Here is a 20,437-nt window from a genome sequence, read left to right as displayed (position 1 = left end):
TTCCAGATGTCAAGTCCCGCTTGCTGTCTGAACACACTCCGTTCAGCCCCTCTGCTTTTGCCAGCCAGACTCGGGGGCTCTGCTTTGCTGGCAGGCTGCCCCTCCGCCCTGACTTCCTCCCGCCAGTGAATGTGTCACGCACAGCCTCTCCACCCTTCCTACCCTCTTCCGTGGGCCTCTTGTCTACACTTGGCTCAGGAGGACCCATTCTGCTAGTCTTCTGGTGTTTTTCTGGGTTATTTAGGCAGGTGTGGGTGGAATCTAAGTGATCAGCAGGACGCAGTGAGCCAAGCGTCCTCCTAAGCCACCATCTTCCTGAAAGCTCTTGAGGTTATTCTACTTTGCTTTAGATAACCTAACCTGCATCATGCTCACCATCTAAAACAAATTTTATTTAGGGATAAACAATCCCCATTGGCAATTTTTGTGCCAGGTAAAATTTTCCACACCATTACATTAAAAACCATGACACTTTGCACAGAAAATGGAAATGGTATTTAAATGAAAATCTTGTCGTATTTTGACACTTGAAAGATTGTCGTAAGTAGCAAATTTCCCCAATCTTTAGCTTAAATTATGGCACAGACACTTTATAAATGTCCTTTTCTATCTTTCACATTAAAGTCACATTTCCATTCACCAGCATTTATGAGATTGGACATTTATTGGATTCTTTAATGTCAGGAACTTTTTATGCACTTTACAAGTATTTGTATTTTAAAATTTAACACCGTCTCTGTGAAATTGATATTGTTTATGTACCCATTTTACTGATCAAGTCTTAGAAGCAAAAGAAGACTAAAGGCTGTGTGTCTGGTAGCATGACCAGTAAGTTTCACAGCTAGGAGTAGAATTGCAGCAGCCTGGTTGGAGATCCCACCTCTCACCCACTCCACATTGCAGCCTCTTTAGGGTGAAATAATGACATAGTCAAAAAATCACCCTCTTCCTTTTCTTTATGTAGTATGCAAAGGCACTTTAATTTAATAATTATAGTTATTTATAGAGACTAACGATATACATTGCTTTCCAGAACTACAAAACATCAGGTACTTGTATTGGAGGCCTGAAGTTCAAGTTGTGTTTATAACAGGAAAGTAAAGTTTTGCGTTTTCCACGTATACAAATAACTGTCACCATAATAAAACTTCACATGATTCATATCCAGAAACTTTCATCACCTCCTCTTTGTTCCCTCCACTTCCCTTGCATGATTCATTGAGCATCAGAGCAGTCCCCTCTCAAATCCCACTAGCATTGCATTGTGTTCTCACCTCCTTATAGAATGCCTTTCATTGCAGATAACACCCTTCCCAAAACCCAGACACATAGATACACATACATCATTGAAGTACCCATTTCCAATACCTACTGGCCAGCATTGATTTCTGAATGATCTAAGGTACATTTCATAGCGGATGCACCACTCCCCCTAACACACACGCACATACACACACACACACACACATTCACGCACGCACGCACTCAAATAGATGTAAAAGCAGTCTTGAATTTCATCATTGGTGTATTTTGCTATTTTCTTTCCTCTTTTGCTGTAGGTTCAGGTTTCTCTTCTCTAATTCCCTTATTCCTTTGTTCTCTGTTAGGATGTAAAAGATAAATCACTGTTAACCCTAACCAGATTTAGAAACTAATTAGTTTTTATACAACCCCTACCCTTTTATTTTGAACTAATTCCGTATATACTTCTTAATCAATCTTTTGTCCCCAAACTCCAGACTGGAACACAATCCATGTAGCTAATCAGAGAGTTTTATTAAATGACTATTTGTTGGGGGATTTCTCTATGGAAGCAAGATATTTCAGGTGTTTTAAGTGTTTATCAGTTTCTATTGTCTTTGTCAGGATTATGCTAGCCAAACTGAACTTCTAGAAATGAGAATTATACAGAAATAATATCTATTTCTAATCAGTCATCCAAGTAGTCTTACTATTTGTCTTATGTGACATAAAAAATAAAAAAAAGAATTAAAACAATCAACCTACATTTTATCTGCTAAGTGTTCACCTTCTCCAGGTTAAAAAAAATCAAAGTAAGTCCAGAATTTTCTCATTAATAACATTATAAATATTATAATAAATATTTTCTGGATAGAATTTTAAATAACCACACTCAAATTAAAACAATATATTTATCATTACCTGTTTTGTATGTTGATTCCAATATACTATACAAACAAAATTATTTACTTTTGAAATTGCATAAACATTGAATTTAATATGAAATATAAATGTATTTCTGTGAACTATGCTATTTCTAAAAGTCCAGAGGACTCAATAGAATGCCATATAAAGATTTCTATTCTACTGTTATTCTCTTATTAGTTCATGATTACTTACTGGGATATTTCATCTAATTATTGTTTAAATCCAATCACATTCTTATAAAATTGGTTATAAATCAAGTTTTTATTAAATTTGGCATACCACTATCTTTAAAAATAAAATAGAATGAAATTAAAGAGGCAAGAAGAAACGTACATTAAAAATAATAAGAGGTAAAGTTTTTTTTATGTTTTTTAATCCACAAGAAGCCATATGGCAAGATAAGATTCAGAGTGATGGCATTCAGTTAAAATCAAAGTGATGGCTTAGATATTTCTGGTGTTTAACAATTTATTTGAATGGGAAATTACTATCTTCTTCTGACCCAAACAAACCAAAACCTTTTTCGTTTCCCCCCTAATCTTTGTAGGATTTGAAAAATTTGAGGAAAGGTGGTAGACATTTTGCTTGATATAGAGTGGTAGGAGAGAAATATTGACATAGGGACTACTAAGACTTTGATTTCCAATTCTCCAAATCCCAGTATACAAAGACAGAACACAAAATGGAAAAAGAAAATAAGCTCAGGCACTACATTCCCTAACCTAAAATGAATGCTAATAAATACACATCGGTTTTCAAAAAATAATATAATATATAATAATATGTAAAGTGCTTACAACTATGTCTAGCATATTTTAGTCCCAAATAAACATTAGCTATGTTAGTAAGAAAAACACAGAAGTATGTAACATTAGATTAAATATTTTGTGTTGTGTCTGAATTAATTAATTAGCATTGTAAGGAAGAAAATAATTGGTAACAAGAATCCCTAACTATAAAGTTAAAATCACACTGGAGGGGGGTGTCAGAAAATTACGCAAAGAGTCACAGAGATTTTTAAAAACTCCATCTCCTCTTGACTCCGACATCACACATGCCAATGATACCCATGTCAGAGAAGGATGCTTTCTAGTGCCCTAAGGCTCAAGGTCTTGCTCTCATTCCTTAATATAGCGCATGGTACTTTCCTATCAGCAACTGTACCCGCATGCCTTTCTCTCCCTATAGCCATAAATGAACAATCTCTACCCATGCAGTGACCAAGGTCCTATCCTTTCTTGTCTACTCAAGGACACCACTCCATTGTTCACTCTTTCCCTTCTAGAATATCTCCTGATCCCTAGCTCCTGAAATATCCTTGTCAATGCCAACACAATATAATTTCTTCTTTTCTTTCTTAATTTTATTTAGACAGACAGACAGAGAGAGAGAGAGAGAGAGCAGGGAAGTGGGACAAAGGGAGAAAGAGAGAATCCTAAGCAAGATCCGTGCTGAGAATGGACCCCCAATGCTGGATCCCTCGACTCTGGGATCATGACCTGAGCCAAAATCAGGAGTCAGGTGTGCAACTGATTGAGCTACCCAGGTGCTCCTCATTTCTTCCTTTTGAAACACAGATGCAAGCCTTATTTATTCCATTTGTCTCACAAGCTACTTGGCCCATTTCTTTGCCAGTAAAAAATCAGCAAGAATCGCCTATAAACACTTTTCAGTTCCTCTCAGAACTGCACCAGTCTGACTTGAACCTCAACTTACTTTCCCATTGCTCATTCCAATTACTGACAATGTATCAGCACTATTCAAGAGAATGGATGGCTCTCTCCTCTTTGACTGCATACTGTCTTTGTCCCTTTGGCCTTGATGTCCCTTTTTTTCAATCTCTTTGCTGGTTCCTCTACTTACTCTCTTTTAGGGGAGTTCCCAAATGCACAGGCTTTAGCTTTCACCTGTTTTCATTCTATAGGCCCTCCTTTTATGATTTTGTCCAGTTTCTGTAACAACTTGCAAATTTATATCTTCAAGTCTGACTAACCTTCTGAACTCCAAACATATATAACTCTCTGCTTGAAATTTCATTTTAGTATCGATCTCGTATCTCAAACTTAACATGCCCAGATCCCTACCATGCTCACCTCCACTCCCAAACTTGCTTCATCTACATTCTTCTCTCAGTCGAGTGAATGGCAACTAAATCCTTCTAGCTGCCCAGTCCAGAAATCTTGGTTGTTCTCATTCATTTCCAGGGATACTGTTTCTCCTTCTTAGAAAACACTGAGGAAATTCCTCCTCAGCCTTTTTTATTTGCTCTTCCCTCTACCTAGAATAACCTTCCCCATTCGTCAGGACTCTATCAAGTAAAATTTTATTGAAAAGGCTTCTGTGTGTACCTTGTGCAAGAGTAAATACCATACCCCTTCTGAAAGCCTCTTCCCTGCCTTTACCCAACTCTCCTTAATATAAGTCTTTGGTATATGTGTCTATCAAAGGAAAAAGAGGTAAAATTACATACTCAAGCCACTAATTAAATTTTTTTAATTAAAATTTTGTTTTCCAAACAAGAGTTAGATTTTGATCACTTCATGATTTTCTTCCACATTAACTAGAAACATTCATGAAAATATTGACTTTTTCTATGAATAAAAACATAATCACTAACTACACTGTTAATAATTTCAACATATAATACAAAAAATACTAAGAATATAATACTAATAGAAGCTCATTAGAAATAAAAGTGTAAATAACAAACCACTATGTACCTGATATTTTGAATGAACATGTTCAATACTTTCTTATCCAAATAAATATGTCATTTTAATAAAACTAGGTTTCTCTCTCTCTCTCTCTCTATCTGTGTGTGTGTGTGTGTGTGTGTGTGTGTGTGTAATCAATGGAACATCTCAATTGACTCTATCATGGGATTCACATTATGATTCTGTTAACTTTGGTAAATTGGTAACTTCTCATTTGCTCCGCGGCATCTGTCTATTTGTATAAGATGATAAATATGAGACATACATTTGTACTTTAATTGATTGTTTTCTTCTTTTAATTTTTTCTGAGACAGTGTGAGCTGGATTGAGGAGCAGAGGGAGAGAGAGAGAGAATTTCAAGCAGGCTCTAATTTTTTACATTCCCTCTTGGTTGTAATCATGGAATATATATAAAGAAAACTAAAATAGTGAATGAATGTGTGTGTATGTGTGTGTGTGCATGTTGCAAAAAATAACTTATTATTCATCACCCCGCATGGGCATCCTTATATGTTACCTTAAGAAAAAAAAAAAAAAAAAAAAAAAAAAAACAAAAAAACACTTCCATTTGAAAGATCTTTGTCAAAATTGATACTGACCAAAATTAATTTTTAAAAATCTGACCACAGTGAGGAAAAACACTGACAGCAAGTCAAAGGCTGCGATAAGAATTTGCCAGGAACTGAGTGATGGTTTCAAAATATATAAAAATGTGATAAAAGCATGGGCATTATATTTATGTTTCTTTAACTGGATATTGAGAAAAGTAATGGCTACAGACAAAGTGAAAGAAGCCCTGCTATGTGAAATAGAATGGGTGATCTTAGATTTAGAAATGACATTGACCTCTAATCTTAGACAGTGGAGGAGCTGAACACGGTGGAAGCAAGAGGGAGGAAGAGAAGAAAACAGATTATTTTGTTAGAGCTGCAGTTTGTCTAAAGTAGTTACAAAGTAGGACAAAAGTGTGGCAAAGACTTCTAGTGATCATCAAAGCTAGAGATAAAAAAACAGACCAATAAAAATAGAAGCGGACATGAAATGATGAGAGAATTACTGCTTCTGAATATGAGAACGAGTTCAGAAATTTAACTTTAGTTTGAATCTATTTACTCTTTATTCTGCTAATGTTAAATATTTAAAATGTGATAAAATGTTTAAAGGATACATAGAATACAAAAATCATAAAAATAACTGGACAGGTTTAAAATTAAAAATGTAAATTTGTAGTGATATTGGATCACTCTGTTATGATAAGATTAAAGAACCCAAAATAGATTTCATATTTGCAAACTTACTAAGAATTCAAAAGGAAAATTTATAAAAGCATTTATAAAAAATATTTCTTGGGGCGCCTGGGTGGCTCAGTCGGTTAAGCGGCCGACTTCGGCTCAGGTCATGATCTCACGGTCCGTGAGTTTGAGCCCCGCGTCGGGCTCTGTGCTGACAGCTCAGAGCCTGGAGCGTGTTTTGGATTCTGTGTCTCCCTCTCTCTGACCCTCCCCCATTCATGCTCTGTCTATCTCTGTCTCAAAAATAAATAAACGTTAAAAAAATTAAAAAAAAATATTTCTTGAGGAGTGCCTGGGTGGCTCAGGTGCTTAAGCGACCTACTTTGGCTAAGGTCATGATCTCATGATTCGTGAATTCAAGCCCCACACCAGGCTTGCTGCTGTCAGCACAGAGCTTGCTTCGATCATCTCTCTCTCTATCTCTCCCTCTCTTTGCCCCTTCCCTGCTAGTGCATGTTCTCTCTCTCTCTCAAAAGTAAATGAACATTAAAAAAATTCTTTAAAAGTGATTAATAAATCATATAAAATGTCAAAAGAGCACTATATCACAGCCCTTACATATAAAGTCAGTTCCAGTATAAATAGTATTTAAAAATATTATCCACATGGAACAAATTTTACCCATTTTGGGGCCAAATTTCAATGCCTACCATCTTTCCAAGGATTTCCCCAGTATTTCTCTTTCCTAGACAGAATTAACAACCTGTTACAGAACAGTATTTACAATGATAGCATAATGGTCAGCTTTTCTATTTATTTAAGTAATAATCTTTGAATACTTACTTGTGAATAAATATATGAACAATTAATTTCAGGATGTGATGAATCTGATGGATAAATAATATAGATTACCATGATGAAAATGTGTAGGCAGATTCTTAAAATGAAATTGTCAAGGAGAACTCTTAGAGGAGATGATATTTAACCAAATCCTGAAAATCCAGTAGGAGCTAGCCAATTAGGTCACGGAAAGAGGTTGGTGAAAATCATTTTAGTAGCAGTGGCAAGGAGATTGTAACACTCTCTACATGACTTTTTCAGCATTACACAGTTTGTTCACCCACTAAAGTAAGGAGAAGTTAGAGCAATACTATAGCAACACAGATGTGGATTCTAATACAACCAATTTCCAAAGAGAGTAGTGCTTGTGTCATCCCAAGGAATGTCAGCTTAATATGAGCTTGTTCCAGGGTGCTATGTCCTTATAAAATATCTTTTACATTGATGTTCCCACTAAAGTGAAGGATAAATAAACGACCTCTCAGTTGAAATCCGCTGTTGTGTTTGGTGAAACTCTAGGCATGGTGGATACGTGAATTCTCTAGAAGGAATTAAATGAACTACTAAAGGTTAGAGATGTAAAACTGGTCAGAATTGGAAGATAATCCTTTTTTAAAGGAAAATTCATCAGTTGAGCAAATCCACCAAGAGATAATAAAATACATTCATCTAATGCAGGTTTACATATATATACAGCAAGTTTGAGTCATGAGATTATATCAGGCCATGAGATTCTAAGCAATGATATATCAGTATCCTTTGAGTTGTAAATCAAAGAGGAAATCCTGGATTCTATGGGAGATATCAGATACAAGAACTAGAAAAAGGAGGAAGACATCCAGCTAATGAAGGGGAACTTCAGAGTTAAATATTTATCTACAATCTCAAGAGAGAGAGAGAGAATGATGGATGCACTATCTCACTGACACATGCAGCCAGTCATGAAGAGTCAGCTAGGTTGGACACATAGAATTGACCTAGAGTAGAAAGTTGTAGTTGAAAGTTCAGATGGATTTATTTAGTTATAATTAATTAGGCATCCAATAGAATAGTGTGTTGGAGTACAGAGAATGAAAGTTATAGAATGAAATACAGTGTAAATTTATGCCAGCCCATGCCATAGCAGAACAGCAACTATCAAAAGTCTCCTTGAGAGAAAGTTACATTGCATGTGTAGGATAACAGAGATTTTCTGGATCTAACATTTAAGATATTTTTTGAGGGATTTCTATTGGCGGTTTATGATGGCAAGAGAACTTCCAATGGAAAGAGAGAACAACCCAAAGACACTCAAATGTAGGCAAGCCCAGAGATCATGGACTATAGTTGATAAGTACCCTACATTAGCTAAAATATATACTACAATTTAGAGGAACTATGATAGAGAATACGAGAAGGGCAGATTGAGGGCATATGGTCTCCAGTCTTAAATACCAAAATGTCTCAGTTTTAATTAATTTGGTAAGCAACGGGGGAGCAAATCATGGTTATTGAGCAGATTACATGGTTATATGAACAGAATTTAGGTTTAGAAGAGATTAACTTGGCAGCTGTGAAAAGTCTCCTTTGAATATTTGATATTAATGTTTCACAGCTTGCAAATAACTACCATAGTTGAAAGAGTATCACGTTCACTATGACAAACTCTCTTGCTGAAAAGAACATTTAATATTTTTATAAAAGTCACCCTAAAAGTGTGCTGATTTTGTTTCTGATTTACATGTTAATCATAAGTTTGTCATTTCTTTAATGAAAGATGAATGAAATAAAATGAAAGGATGCAGTATGGACTGAATATTTCTGAAAATATGATTTTACAAAATCATGAAATGATAAGCATAGTATCTACCTACATAAAATAGTGATCTGTGTTACGGAATAGTCCCAGAATCTCATAAATTATATGTTGGCAAAATATATAATAATAATTAATTATAATGATAATATATCTTCACTTATAATTGGCCAATATGTTTGTTTATTTTTATTTTATTTTTCCAACTTTATTGAGGTATAGTTGACAATTAAAAATTATATATATTTGAAGTGCACAATTTGATGATTTGATATAGTCAAACTATTGTACATTAGACCTCCACAATTTTTTATCTTGCTTAATTGAAACTTCGTATTGACCAACATCTGCCCATATCCCCATTTTCCCTAGCCCATGGTAAACAATATTCTACTCACTGTTTCTCTGATTTTGACATTTTTAGATTCCACATACAAGTGAGATCATGCAGTATTTATCTTTCTGTGTCTGACTTATTTCACTTGGGACGATATCCTCCAGGTACATCCATTTTGTTGCCAATAGCAGGTTTTCCTTTCTTAAGGTTGAATAATATTTCTGGGTGTGTGTGTATTACATTTTCTTTATCCATTCATCCATTGACAGACATTTAGATTGTTTCCATATCTTGGCTGTTATTAATGCTGAAATGAACATGGAAGTGCAGGTATCTATTCAAGATACTGATTACATATTCTCCTTTGGATATATACCCAGAAATGGATGGTATCATATGATAATTCTATTTAAATATTTTGATGAATCTCCATATGGTTATACCAATTTACATTTCTACCAACCATATACAAGTGATTTCTTTTTCTCTATATCTTCAGCAACATTTGTTACCCCTTGTCTTTCTCATAATGGCCATCCCAACTTGTGTGAAGTGATATCTCATTGTGATTTGGATTTGCATTTCCTCATAATTGAGGAGCCTTTTTACTTTTTCCTGTTGTCTTTTTTTACATCTTTTTATGTCTTTTTTTTTTTTTTTCAGTTTTTATTCCAACACCAGTTAGTTAACATACAGTGTGATATTAGTTTCAGGTATACGATACAGTGATTCAAGCTTCTATACAACACCAGACGCTCATCAGGACAAGTTCACCCCTTAATCCCCATCACCTATTTCACCCATACCCCCTCCACTCCCCTCTGGTAACCATTAATTTGTTCTCTATAGTTAAGCCTGTTTCTTGTTTTCTCTCTCTCTCTCTCTCTCTCTCTCATTCTCTCTCTTTTTTTTCCCCTTTGTTATCTGTATTGTATCTTAAATTCCACATATGAGTGAAATCATTGGTATTTTTCTTTCTTTGTCTGACTTATTTCATTTAACATAGCTCCATCAATATCAGGTCCTTTGTCCATTTTTTAATCGGGTGATTTGTTTCTTTTGCTACTGAGTTGTATGAGTTATATATATATTTTGGATACTAATCTCTTATCAGACATATGGCTTGAATATGTTTTCTCCCATTCTGTAGGTTGCTTTTTCACTCTGCTGATTACTCATTTGCTTTACAGAAACTTGATCCAATCCAATTTATCAATTTTTGCTTTTGTTAGCTATACTATTGGTGTCATACCCAAAAAATCATTGCCCAGACCAATATCAGGAGGCTTTTTCCTTATGCTTTCTTGTAAAAATGTTATAGTGTTATATGTTATGTTTAGGTCTTTAATCTGTTTTGAGGTGAGTTTTGTATGTGGCATGACATAAGAGTGTAATTCATCCTTTGGCATGTGATATCCAGCTTTCCCAGCACCAATTATTGAAGAAGCTATCCTTTCCCCAGTCGTGTGTACCTGGTGCTCTTGTCAAACATCACTTGTCCATAAATACATGGATTTATTTCTGGGCTTTATATTCCTGTTTTTATACCCACAGTATACTCTCATGATTACTGTAGCTATGTCGTATATTTTGAAGTAAGGAATGTGACACTTCCAGCTTTGTTTTTCTTGCTCATTGAGCTTCTTTGAAATAATCATCTTTTTCATTGACCTTCTTTAATTTGATTTTTAGTTTAACTTTTTAGAGAGAAAAAATTCAGGTGGGGGGAGAGAGAAGAGGGAGAGAGAGAGAGAGAGAGAGAGAGAGAGAGAGAGAATCTTAAGCAGGCTCCACGCTCAGTCCACAGCCTGACATGGGCTCAATTCCATGAACCCAGGATCATGACCTAAGTGGAAATCAAGAGTTGGATGCTCAATCGACTAAGCCACCTGGGGGTCCCTAAGATGATTTTTAAAAATTCTTTGTTGGGGAACTTGGAGATCTCCATTTCTTTAGAAAATTGTGTTTCATTGGTGGTGCCATGTTTTCCTGATTTTCATGTTTTTATAGCCTTGAATTGGTATCTATGCATTTGAGAAATAAGTTACCTCTTCCAGACTTTATAGAATGATTACAAAAACCTTCCGCTATGTGTGGGTGGAAGGGTGGCAGCTGGGTAAGGTGCAGTGGTTCCAGCTCTGGGGAGGGACAGTGGCATAGTCTCCATGTGGATCAATCAGCTGAGTTCAGCATTGGCAAAATGGTGCAGGTCATCAGCAGCCAAAGCTTTGGGTGTCCACAGTGTCAGTGAGGGCTATTGGGGTTCTCAGTGGTGTACTGTTAGGGTCCTTTTGTTCTCTTTTTCCACTATGGGGGAAAACCATGACCAAAGGTGTTCCTTTTACCCCCGAGTCCAGCATGCAGGCATGCTCACTGCAGCAGTGGCTGCACTATTCAGTGAGCAGGTGAGCCCACTGTGACAGTGGATTTTTGTGCAGGGGCACTCATAGAGCCACCGTGGAGTGCAGATTGCAGGCCCACACTAGGAAGCTGGATGCTCACCTGTCTGGCTCTCCTCCCCATGGGGGGCACTTCTGGGTTTGGGAGTTCCTCTTGCCAGTGAGCTGTGCTGGCCTGTGGGGTGGGGTGATGCAGGTCAAGTGAAACTGTTCTTCCTACCCTTTCTGTGTGGTGATTCTCCATTTTTTCATTACACCATGTTGCTGTACCTTCTTAACTCATCTCCTCTGCTCCCACAAAGCTATTTTCACTTGTGGATAGCTGTGTAATTGCTGCTTTCTGTGAGGAAACGAAGGATGGGATCTCTTACTCTACCATTTTGCTGATGTCATTTTTCAGTGAATTAATAAATGTATTTATATTTGAGAGAAAAAGTGCAAAGGGACGAGGGGCAAAGAAAAAGGGAAAGAGAATCCCAAGCAGGCCCCACACTCAGCGTGGAGCCCCACATGGGGCCTGATCCCATAACCCTGGGGTCATGACCTAAATGGAAATCAAGAGTCAGGTGTTCAAATGACTGAGCCACACAGGCACCCTTGAGTGAATATATTTATGATTCAAGGTTAACTTACATGCAAAGACATGACATTGGCTGAAAAAAGGACTTTTGAAAGAAAGTCGCTTGAAAAATTCAAACGCATTATCCTCTATGGAAAATAAATATTATTTTGTATGAGTACCTTCTGCTGTTTGAGAATAAACAAGAGCAGGCACATATGAGATTATTATGAGATATTAAACCAGATATGTGTTTTACTAACTTGCAACTATTTTGTATAGTAAAATCTTTCTTTCATAATAAAATTATTTCACTCTGTTATAAAAATTTTATTGAGTAATTATCTCTAACTAGAATATTATGAGTTCCTTGCAATACCCAGTGTATTAGTGATGGAAAAAATGTACTTTACTAGCTGTAAAATTTTTAGAAAAAATGATGGAAACTCAGGGTTAATTTTGTTATAGAGAAGAAGTGGCCATGTCAGACACTGGAAGGCCTTGGCTAAGGAAACTCAGAAACTTTGGAAGATTTAAGGCATTAGTAATATTTTAAATTAGTCATAATTTATATCTGTCTTAATTTTATACATTGAAAAATTTAGTTGCTGAGTACTTAAAGACATGTATAATGTTATAGAAGTTAACAAAGCACAAAATGTTATCCACTAATCCTAATTTCTATTTTCAATCTTGTTTCCCCTAAATAGAGAAGCATAGAGTAGAAAAAATTACTGGCATTATTTGTCAGCTGATTTTATTACCCTCTTCCCATATTTATTACTTTACTTCTATCATTTACCCTCAGCATGTATTAATTCACACAATTTCACTATTGAATTAAGTAGCAGGCATTGTACCATTATGCTTATCTAGGCATTGAAACATATGGTAGGATGAATACCATCTGGTGGAAGCATCCTGGATTAGAAAGTTCTCTGGCACAGCACTTGTAGAATACTGGCTGCTGGGCTAAATATTATTAAGCTAGGCTGTGTTTAAAATGCCCTATCAGTTAGTTGAATATTACAACAGAGCATCACATTTGGCCTTATTAAAATTTGCTAATACAGAACACTGGAAGGCATTGGCCACACATGACATAAGCTGAAAGTGGGTCAATTTAGTTCTTACCAGTCTATTACACAAAATTTCTATGGAAATCATTGTTATTGTTGGTTAGATTCCAATTATTCATAATATCCATGAAATGGATAGGACAATTTTCTGCATAATGTTCTTCAGAATAATAGCAAGCTAGAGAGCATAATGATAATTTTCTTAAGAAAGTAATTCCAGAGAGTTATTTTTGGACAATGTGGTCCTTGAGTCCATAAAAGTAAACACCCACTCATACACATAATATATATTGATTCTAACAAACCATGGGGAAATTTCTAACTATAATAAAATTTTATATAATAAAAATATAGAATTATAATCTATTATACAGTGTAGGCAGTTCTCACATTTCATAGTACTGTATTAACTGCAACTAATACCATTCACAGTTGTGTCCTCACTTGACACAGTTATGTGGAAATAGATCACTGTTATATATGGCCTGTAACCTACCGAGTTAACATCTTGTTCAACTCAATGACCTTGATGGTCCAAAATGAACAAACTCCTTGAAAATGGATTTATGAAAATCAAATTTATACTCTAGCATCTACAGACAGCCACTTGTCAAAGAGTTTAACACCGAAGATGGGTTAAATTCTCTTCTCCATATTCTCTTAGAATACCTACGTATTTTTCTCTACCTGTTGTAGTAATCTAGTTATATGCATCTGTCTCCTGTTCTTCTATACTACTGGTATTATAGATTGAAAGTTCTTTACATAAAGGACATTTTTACTATTCCTTTTGAATCAGAACACAGTACGCTTATACAATTTAATTGTGATATATTCCTTTGGGTTGTGTTACAATATTTATTCTGAGTATGATTAACAAAAATAACTAACTAAATAATAATGTTTTGCAATGTAGCCCATTTGACTCTATAATCTAAATATAGACATATTTAAGGGATCACTGATCATTCACAGGTATACATAAATAATTATTTGCAATCATATTACTTTCACCTTTTCTGTAATAAAATGTTTAGCATATTTCAACCTAATTTCACCTCTTTACTGATTTTGAAAAATATTTTTAACAAATGTTAAACATTTTTTCTAACTTCTACATGTTTTGTTTATAATTTTCCAAATATGTTGTTATTATATAATCTGTTGATATTTGATTCATTAAAGCAACCTTGGACATGCAGTCCACAGTCTCCATCTTTCACTCATCAACTGACTGTTTTTCACTCTGTTATGTGTATATACTCAACCCAGCTCAAAAAAATATTTATCATGTTATCATAAAATCATGCAAGGTTCAATGGCGCAGGTTTCTGTAGGTATTAATGGCTTATATTTGTGAAGCGTGTATGGAATGCATTACACTTCGATCATGATTCCTGGAGGGAAGTTCATTTTGAGCTAGAGTTGAAATATAAAAACTAGATGGAAATATCTCAGAAGAAGGCTAGATCCCAGACCCACTATGAGGCAAATAGGTAACCACAATGAATAGAAAAGTTAGAAGATTTCATGAAATTATAAGGGGGAAAAAAGTGTGTGTGTGTGTGTGTGTGTGTGTGTGTGCTATGTGTGAGAGAGAATGGGAGAGAAGGACATCAGACAATTTTAACTCAAACCCAATTTATAAAGTTTATAAATTTATTTTTATAAATTTATATTATAAATTTATAAAGTTGAGCCAGGAATAATTTCCCCCTAACATATCCAAAAAGTATTAATTCAATTTCAACATTCAGATTTTTATTTCTTAAAAATTGTTTCCACAGCAACAAAAACAAAAATAAACAAAAACATCCAACTAAAAATCTTCTATATATGAAAGCAAACCATCAAAAAAATGAAAAGGCAACCTACCAAATAGGGGAAAATATTTGTAAATCAAATCTTTATAAAGGATTAATGTCCAAAATATATAAAGCTCATACAATTCAACAGCAAGAAAACAAATAATCTGATTTTAAAATGGACAAAAAATATGAATTAACATTTCTCCAAAGAAGGCATACAGATAGCTATCAGTCCAATGAAAAGATGTTCAACATCACTAATCATCAGTGAAATGAAAATCCAAAGCACACTGAGGTATTGCCTCACACATTAGTATGCTATGACCAAAAGTATAAGAAATAACAAGTGCTGGTGAGAATGTGGAAAAAAACCAACCCTTGTGTACTCTTTGTGAGAATGAGAATTGGTGCATCCACTGTAGAAAACATCATGGAAGGGGGCGCCTGGGTGGCGCAGTCGGTTAGGCGTCCGACTTCAGCCAGGTCACGATCTCGCGGTCCATGAGTTCGAGCCCCGCGTCGGGCTCTGTGCTGACAGCTCAGAGCCTGGAGCCTGCTTCCGATTCTGTGTCTCCCTCTCTCTCTGCCCCTCCCCTGTTCATGCTCTGTCTCTCTCTGTCCCAAAAATAAATAAAAAACGTTGAAAAAAAAAATTTAGAAAACATCATGGAAGTTCTGTAAAATATCTTAAATAGAACTATCATATGATCCAGCAATTCTTCTTCTGGGTATTTATGCCTCAAAAGAAAGAAAAAGAAAGAAAGAAAGAAAGAAAGAAAGAAAGAAGAGAAAGAAAACTTTAACTTGAAAGAAAGAAAAGAAATAAAGAAAGAAAACTTTAACTTGGAGAGATATATGCACTTCGATGTTCATGCAACATTACTTACAATAGCCAAGATAATCTAAGTGTCCATTGATGGATGAATGGATAAAGAAATTGTGACATACATACACACAGTGGCATATTATTCATCCATTAAAATGAAAGAAGTCTTGCCATTTGTGACAATATGAATAAACCTTGATAGCACAACAGTAAGTGAAATAAGTCAACAGAGACAAATACCATAGGGTCTCACACACAGAATCTAAAAACAAAACAAAACAAAACAAAAATCTTAGCTCATAGATACAAAGAACAGATTGGTGGTTGCCAAAGGCAGGGGGTGGGAATGGGCAAAATGAAGAGGGTCGAAAAGTACAGAATTGAAGCTAAAAAGTAAATATCCTTGGGTATGCAATGTTATAAAATAAAGTCCTGGCTATGTAATATACAACACAGTGACTACAGTTAATAATACCATATTGCATGTTTGAAAATTATGGGGAGAGTGGATTTTAAAAGATCACATCAAAAGAGAAAAACTTTGTCTAATTATATATGATGACAGGTGTTAACTAGACTTATTGTGGTAATCATTTTGTAATATATACAAATATCAGACATTATGTTGTACACCTGAAAGAAATATAGTATTATATGTCAATTATAGCTCAAATAAATTGAAAAAAAAAAGAATAATACTAAGAATAATATTATGTGGAGAAATCTTGAAGTCAAAGAAGAAAACTCTTACAAATTTCTTAGGTAAGATGTTTTAAAAATGATGAGACATAAAAATGATATAGTTTTAGTGCAACATCAGGATACATATTTGGATAATATTTTTCTAATTGAGATTTTGTATTTAAAAAAAATTTTAATGTTTATTTATTTTTGAGAGAGACAGAGCATGAGCAGGGGAGGGGCAGAGAGAGAAGGAGGCCCAGAATCCGAAGCAGGCTCCAGGCTCCGAGCTGTCAGCACAGAGCCGGATGCGGGGCTCAAACCCATGAACCTTGAGATCATGACCTGAGCTGAAGTCGGACGCTTATCCGACTGCGCCAACCAGGAGCCCCTCTAATAGAGATTTTTAAAATCACAAGAAGTCAATACAGTATATTAGAAATAACATTTAACTTAAAATCAAGAATCTTAGGAATCTTGGGTTACAATTCTGGCTTTTCAATATTCCACTTGTGTGATATTGGACAAAGCATTTTATTCTCAATGTCTGAGAGATAGAGGGAGAGAAAGAGAAACTGATATTGCATGAGATTTCATCTGCCCTAATTTCCTCACCAGATGTTCTAAGGAGCAAATAATATATAGCAAGAACCTAAGCCACATATCTACAACGAATCCTACAGATCCAAAAATACATTTCTAGACATGTGAGGTAAAATCTGTACCTCAAAGTTTGCAATGAACGGATTGTGCCTTCTGAAATATATATGTTGAAAGAAACCCTAATCCTATTATGATGGTTTTCAGAAGTGGACCCATTGAGTGATAATCAGATCATGAGGGTGGAGCCATGAAAAATGGGAATAGTGCCATGAAAATGGGAAAGAAGCTGGATCTTAGACAGAGTATACAAGCTCGCAGTATAAGATTAGCAAGTTTGGGGATCTAATGTACAGCATGGTAATTATAACTAATAATATTGTACCATACACTTGAATGTTGGGGAGAGGAGACATTATTGTTCTTACCACACACACACACACACACACACACACACACAACTGTTAACTATGTAATGGGATGGATTTGGTTTCTAATGCTAGCGGTAATAAGTTTGCTACATATAAATACATCAAATCAATAGCTGTACACCTTAAACTTATATAATATGTTGGGTCAATTGTATCTCAGTAAAGCTGGGGAAGAAGAAGAAGAAGAGGAGGAGGAAGAAGAGGAAGGGGGAGAAGGAAGGGGAGGGCAGGGGGAGGGGGAGGGGGAGGAGGAGGAGGAGGAAGAGGAGGAGGAGGAGGAGGAGGAGGAGGAGGAGGAGAGTGTAAGAAGAAAGAGAAGAGGCAGCTGCCTCCACCAGAGAACAAGTTAGCCCTCTCTCTAGCATGTGAGGATGCAATGAGAAGTCATCAGTGTGCACATTCAAGAGGGCCCTCATCAGAATCTGACCATGCTGGGATCCTAATTTCAGATGTCAGTCCTCCAGAACTGTGAGAAATAAATCTCAGTTCTTTAGAAGCCAAAGATAGATAGATAGGTGATAGATGATAGATGATAGATAGATAGATGATAGATGATAGATAGATAAAATTTCTTACCCTGGCCTCACTTACTTAGATAGAGTTTCCACATGAGTGAAATCAATACTGAAGGAAGTTTTGAATTTGATATCTAACTCCCAGTATTTTAAAGGAATTTTTAATTTAGTGTGAGTTGAAAAATTGATTTAGTTTGAATGTTTTATTTATTAATTTAGACTTTAAATACATTTCTGGAAAGTGGAAAATATAAATATATAATCCATAATTCTACTATCCTGGTGTAAATTTATTGATGATCCAGGTATTTTATTTTATTTATTTATTTATTTTTTTTAATATATGAAATTTACTGTCAAATTGGTTTCCATACAACACCCAGTGCTCATCCCAAAAGGTGCCCTCCTCAATACACATCGCCCACCCTACCCTCCCTCCCACCCCCATCAACCCTCAGTTTGTTCTCAGTTTTTAAGAGTCTCTTATGCTTTGGCTCTCTCCCACTCTAACCTCTTTTTTTTTTCCTTCCCCTCCCCCATGGGTTTCTGTTGAGTTTCTCAGGATCCACGTAAGAGTGAAACCATATGGTATCTGTCTTTCTCTGTATGGCTTATTTCACTTAGCATCACACTCTCCAGTTCCATCCACGTTGCTACAAAAGGCCATATTTCATTCTTTCTCATTGCCACGTAGTATTCCATTGTGTATATAAACCACAATTTCTTTATCCATTCATCAGTTGATGGACATTTAGGCTCTTTCCATAATTTGGCTATTGTTGAGAGTGCTGCTATAAACATTGGGGTACAAGTGCCCCTATGCATCAGTACTCCTGTATCCCTTGGATAAATTCCTAGCAGTGCTATTGCTGGGTCATAGGGTAGGATCCAGGTATTTTAAATCTTGTTTTTATTTTATTTAATGCTTTATTTCTGTCTCACCTTGTTACAGACATGAGCTCATCTCACTTTGAATTTTTTGTTTAATTTTAAATTATAGGTAATTTCAAAATATTATTGTACTATCTTATTGATAGAACTCTTCCATAATGATATCTTTTAAGAAGATTATTTCATTGGGGTGCCTGGGTGGCTCAGTCAGTTGAGTTCCTGGATGTTGATGATTTTGGCTCAAGTCATAATCTCCTGGTTTGTGAGATTGAGCCCCGTGACGGACTCTGAGCTGACAGCACAGAGCCTGCTTGGGATTCTCTCTCTCTTTCTGCCCCTCCCCCACTCACATGGTTTCTCTCTCTATTTATAAATAAATAAACTTAAAAAAAAGAAAGAAAAAACTAACACTAATGTTAAACTTTACACTTGATCTTAGCCAAAAGGCCAAGAAGTGATTAATGTTAAACTTTAAAAATAGGAGTGAAATATGGAAAGCATAAAATTGTTACCAAAAATAAAATTGCAAGAAGCACAGACCAGATACAGATAGATACATTACTTTAAAGTGTTCAATCTCAGCAGATAGGAAAAAATAATGATTTATCACAGTTCATTTATCAAATTGCTGACACATTTTTATTTAATAATAAGTAGGATTCGTGTATTTTCAGGATAAACAGATATTTATAAAGTTGCTAGAAAATCATTAATTTCTACTCCTGAAACTAATATTACTACTATATGTTAATAACTAGAATTTAAATAAAAACTTGAAACAAAAAATATAAAAAACAAAGTTGTTGAAAAACAAATTTGTAAAATTTGTATTTTTGAAAACTAAAATTAAACTAACAAAAATTGAACAAAAGAAACTTACAAAACTCCCGGATTTCCCATCTTAAATTCTATTTCTATGGATATATATTGAAGACGTAATAGATAGATGCAATGTATTCTTGGGAATTACTTCAATTGGAAAATATTTAAATTTCAAATATGGATGATTTATTTAATAAATAAATAAACTCAGCTACTCAATAAGATACTATGTAACTATTCACATAAAATATTAAAAGTATTTAATAGTATGAAGAAATGATCAGAACTTATTGAAAAACTTGGTAGATAGCACATGAGTCCATTTTTTTAAAGTATTTTTTATTTGAGAGAGAGAGAGAGAGCAAACAGGGTAGAGGGGCAAATGGAGAGGGAGAGAGAATCCCAGGCAGGCTCTGCCCTCAGCACAGAGCCAGATGTGGGGCTTGATTCTACAACCCTGGCACCATAACCTGAGCTGAAATCAAGAGTTGGATGTTCAATAGACTGAGCCACCCAGGAACCCTGAGCCCATTTTTAAGTAAAACAATTACACACATACATTAAAGCATTTTAACAGTAGTTATCTATGAAGTTATCCCTAACCAAATATGATTCATGATATTTAAAATATATTCACGTTGTTGTATTTCTCAAAGTTCCTAATTAAGACTATATTATTTTCATAATAAAATATTTATTATAAAATATTTTTATTCAGCTATTTTCTGAAAGCATGCAT

At 35.1% G+C, this 20,437-nt stretch overlaps 1 non-coding gene across 1 annotated transcript; it reads right to left on the bottom strand.

The window, feature by feature from the left end:
• Nucleotides 1–19,143: 19,143 nt before the first annotated feature.
• Nucleotides 19,144–19,335, bottom strand: LOC125934232 (U2 spliceosomal RNA). The gene has a single exon (XR_007461277.1). It is a non-coding gene; the product is annotated as a U2 spliceosomal RNA (small nuclear RNA).
• Between the last annotated feature and the right edge of the window lie 1,102 nt (nucleotides 19,336–20,437).

This window comes from Panthera uncia (genome assembly GCF_023721935.1).
Source record: "Panthera uncia isolate 11264 chromosome A1 unlocalized genomic scaffold, Puncia_PCG_1.0 HiC_scaffold_16, whole genome shotgun sequence".
NCBI classification, from domain to species: Eukaryota; Metazoa; Chordata; class Mammalia; order Carnivora; family Felidae; genus Panthera; species Panthera uncia.
The sequence above is the reverse complement of the archived record's forward strand: the minus strand, read 5'-3'. Positions and strand labels throughout refer to the sequence as shown.